The sequence below is a fragment of the Anopheles coustani genome (genome assembly GCF_943734705.1).
Source record: "Anopheles coustani chromosome X unlocalized genomic scaffold, idAnoCousDA_361_x.2 X_unloc_154, whole genome shotgun sequence".
Lineage (NCBI taxonomy): Eukaryota > Metazoa > Arthropoda > Insecta > Diptera > Culicidae > Anopheles > Anopheles coustani.
Window position 1 is genome coordinate 5,099 of NW_026525109.1, and position 4,902 is coordinate 10,000.

Genomic DNA, 4,902 nt, shown 5'->3' on the forward strand with positions numbered 1-4,902 from the left:
ACAGATTTAATGTGAAACCGCATAAGGCTCAGTATAACAGCTATAATTTACGAGATCATCAACCTAGTTACTTGGATAACTGTGGAAAATCTAGAGCTAATACATGCAACATGCCAGGACCCTCGCGGGAACTGGTGCACTTATTAGTCAAACCAATCGCGGGTTCTCCGTGTCATTGAGTTGAAGTCTGGATAATGATGCTGATCGTATGGTCTCGCACCGACGACAGATCTCGCAAATATCTGCCCTATCAACTATGGATGGTAGTATAGAGGACTACCATGGTTGCAACGGGTAACGGGGAATCAGGGTTCGATTCCGGAGAGGGAGCCTGAGAAATGGCTACCACATCCAAGGAAGGCAGCAGGCGCGTAAATTACCCAATCCCGGGACGGGGAGGTAGTGACGAGAAATAACAATATGAAACTCTTTAATGATGTTTCATAATTGGAATGAGTAGAGCATAAATCCTTCTACGAGGATCAAGTGGAGGGCAAGTCTGGTGCCAGCAGCCGCGGTAATTCCAGCTCCACTAGCGTATATTAAAATTGTTGCGGTTAAAACGTTCGAAGTTGATACTTGTCCAACACAGTCCGGCTCCGCCGACCCGGTCAACCCGTGGTCGGTGGGCCAAGTCGGAATCTGGTTGCGACTCAATGGTGTGGTAGGGCACCAAGTCTGTGTCATGGTGTGCCCTTCAACGGGTGCAAGTGTAACATAGAGCTCGACCGCTCACGTTTACCTTGAACAAATTAGAGTGCTTAAAGCAGGGTGCCCAAACGCCCTAGAATAATCTTGCATGGAATAATGGAATACGACCTTGGTCTAATCTTTCATTGGTTTGTACTCAGACCGGAGGTAATGATTAACAGAAGTAGTTGGGGACACTAGTATTACGGCGCGAGAGGTGAAATTCGTAGACCGTCGTAAGACTAACTAAAGCGAAGGCATTTGTCAAGGATGCTTTCTTTAATCAAGAACGAAAGTTAGAGGATCGAAGGCGATTAGATACCGCCCTAGTTCTAACCGTAAACGATGCCAACTAGCAATTGGGAGACGCTACAACCAGGTGCTCTCAGTAGCTTCCGGGAAACCAAAGTCAGGTTCCGGGGGAAGTATGGTTGCAAAGTTGAAACTTAAAGGAATTGACGGAAGGGCACCACAATGAAATGGAGCTTGCGGTTCAATTTGACTCAACACGGGAAAACTTACCAGGTCCGAACTTATGGAGGTGAGACAGATTAATAGCTCTTTCTCAAATTTAAGGGTAGTGGTGCATGGCCGTTCTTAGTTCGTGGATTGATTTGTCTGGTTAATTCCGATAACGAACGTGACTCACATATGCTAACTAGAACGCAGTCAGCGTTAATGCGTCGATGCCGATTGGAACGGGTTAGGACCTTTCGGTGGAGTATGACCTGACACCTTCGCTGTTCGTGTGCGCAAGTGCACTTACGGTACGCTGCTTAGCAGGACAATTTGTGTTTAGCAAAATGAGATCGAGCGATAACAGGTCCGTGATGCCCTTAGATGTTCTGGGCTACACGCGTGCTACAATGTGGGTAGCAGCGTGTCTCCTATTCCGAGAGGAACGGGAAATCACTCAAATACTCACTTAGTAGGGATTATGGATTGCAATGGTCCATATGAACTCGGAACTTCTAGTAAGTGCTGGTCATCAGCCAGCGTTGAATACGTCCCTGCCCTTTGTACACACCGCCCGTCGCTACTACCGATGGATTATTTAGTGAGGTCTTTGGAGATGATCGTTCGCTGGATCCTCGTGAACCGCGTCTGCTTTATCGAAGTTGACCGAACTTGATGATTTAGAGGAAGTAAAAGTCGTAACAAGGTTTCCGTAGGTGAACCTGCGGAAGGATCATTAGTGGCCAAGTGATCCTTCCAGAAGTCCGAACCTGCGGGTTGAGACTTCGGCACAAGTTGCCATATGATAATTGACGAAACACTATAGAAGTCCGAACCTGCGGGTTGAGACTTCGGCACAAGTTGCCATATGATAATTGACGAAACACTATAGAAGTCCGAACCTGCGGGTTGAGACTTAGGCACACGTTGCCTTATACATGACTTCGAACAAATACACAAGTCCGAACCTGCGGGTTGAGACTTAGGCACAAGTTACCTTATACATGACTTCGAACAAATACACAAGTCCGAACCTGCGGGTTGAGACTTAGGCACAAGTTGCCATATGAAAGTTGACGAAACACTAACAAGTCCGAACCTGCGGGTTGAGACTTAGGCACACGTTGCCTTATACATGACTTCGAACAAATACACAAGTCCGAACCTGCGGGTTGAGACTTAGGCACAAGTTGCCTTATACATACATTGGCCAAATAAACAGAAGTCCGAACCTGCGGGTTGAGACTTAGGCACAAGTTGCCATATTATATTCGATCAAACACTAAGTAGTCCGAACCTGCGGGTTGAGACTCAAGACCGTAACAAGATGTCACTATACAAGTCCGAACCTAAGGGTTGAGACTTAATGCGATCTAGATACCAAGTTGACATCCAATACCTGTTGAGCAAAACCAAAGATTCCCTGTTCTCGAATGATTACACTATATAACAGGGAATCATGAAGAAATCAAGCAAGCGTGAAACAAAGTCATCACTTGGGCATGCTCGATAGCCAACCACATGACCTTAACCTAAGAGAGCATGCAAACCACATGATACCTATAAACGATTAACCCGCCCTAGTTCAATCGTTCACCAAGTGATGACTTCAGCATGGCTAAGAGAAAAACTTTTAAATGGGAAAAACTCTAAGTCCGAACCTCCGGGTTGAGACTTCCGCGTCGGAGGTGGGCGCACCTCCTATCCGAAAGATGATGAATCAGGGGTGTTCGGTCAGCAATGGTCGGATGCCCCGTCGTAGTCCAACTATGACAATCAAAGTCAAGACCTCCGGGTTGAGACTTTCCGCGAGTACAAGCATAAAGGAACACGGACCAAGCCGTACCGAGAGAATCGGTACTAGAGCCCTCGTGGTTCTACATTGAGAGAGCCCTCGTGGTTCTCATTAGGGGCTTTATGCAAGTAGTACTCAATACTGTGGTGTGAAGTATAAAGTATAGTCTTCGCCTGGTCCACGCTGCTTCGGCGGTCCTGGGTAAGATAGTTCATTCTAGCTTGCCCTATAGTGGAATGAGGACACTTAATGCTTCGTCTTTTAGCGGCGGCTAGACTCCTCCTCACGGGGAACGAGTTGACGCACACAGCGGCGGCTTACGCACTATGGCAATCATGGATGCCTGAAGATTCCGTGAAGTTCTCCCCTGGTCCACGCTGCCTCGGCAGTCCTGGGTAAAATGGAATATTTCCAGCTTGCCCTATAGTGGAAGAGGACTATCCAACAATACAAAGTCAAGACCTCCGGGTTGAGACTTTCCGCGTCGGTGGTGTCGCGCACCGCCTATCCGAAAGATGGTGTAACAGGGGTGTTCGATCAGCAATGGTCGGATGCCCCGTCATAGTCCAACTATGACAACCAAAGTCAAGACCTCCGGGTTGAGACTTTCCGCGTCCGGAGGTACGCGTACCGCCTACCCGAAAGATGGTGTGCTTCTGGGGTATTCGATGAGTCGGATACCCCGTCGTAGTCCAACTATGACAATCAAAGTCAAGACCTCCGGGTTGAGACTTCCGCGTCCGGAGGTACGCGTACCGCCTACCCGAAAGATGGTGAATCAGGGGTGTTCGATCAGCAATGGTCGGATGCCTCGTCGTAGTCCAACTATGACAATCAAAGTCAAGACCTCCGGGTTGAGACTTTCTGCGAGTACAAGCATAAAGGAACACGGACCAAGCCGTACCGAGAGAATCGGTACTAGAGCCCTTGTGGTTCTACATTGAGAGAGCCCTCGTGGTTCTCATTAGGGGCTTTATGCAAGAAGTACTCAATACTGTGGTGTGAAGTATAAAGTATAGAGTCCTCCACTGGTCCACGCTGCTCCGGCGGTCCTGGGTAAGATAGTTCATTCTAGCTTGCCCTATGTGGAAGAGGACTCAATACCCTACCTGTTGAGCTTGAAACAAAGTCATCACTTGGGCATGCTCATATTGCCATACAATATTCCATTATCTACTAATGAGCATGCAGCTATATGATTATAACCTGTAAACGATTACCCCGCCGTAGTTCAGCGCTTCAACCAAGTGATGACTTCAGTATGGCTAGTGTGTGAAGTATAAAGTATAGTCCTCCCCTGGTCCACACTGCTTCGGCGGTCCTGGGTAAGATAGTTAGTTCTAGCTTGCCCTATGTGGAAGAGGACACCATACTTAATACTGTGGTGTAATGAACAAAGTATAGTCCTCCACTGGTCCACGCTGCTTCGGCGGTCCTGGGTAAGATAGTTAGTTCTAGCTTGCCCTATGTGGAAGAGGGCATACAAGACAAAGTATAGTTCTCCCCTGGTCCACGCTGCTTCGGCGGTCCTGGGTAAGATAGTTAATTCTAGCTTGCCCTATGTGGAAGAGAGCATACATGAACCAAGAACGAAGGTTATGATCGAGGAATGATTCGACAACTAACCGATGGTATGAAATGTGAAGAATTCAAGCAAGCACACAATCAAGTCATCACTTGGGCATGCTCGATAGCCAACCTCATGACATTAACCTAGTAGAGCATGCGAAAACCAATATATATGTAAACGATGCCTCCCTAGTTCAGCGCTTCAACCAAGTGATGACTTCAGAATGGCTAAATCAAATCGGTTCAAACCATACCATCGGTATCCTATTGAAACACACAAGTCGATATCAAACCTCATGATTGTGTAGTCCTCCACTGGTCCACGCCGCTTCGGCCGTCCTGGGTAAAATGGAACATTCCAGCTTGCCCTATGTGGAAGAGGGCACATTACT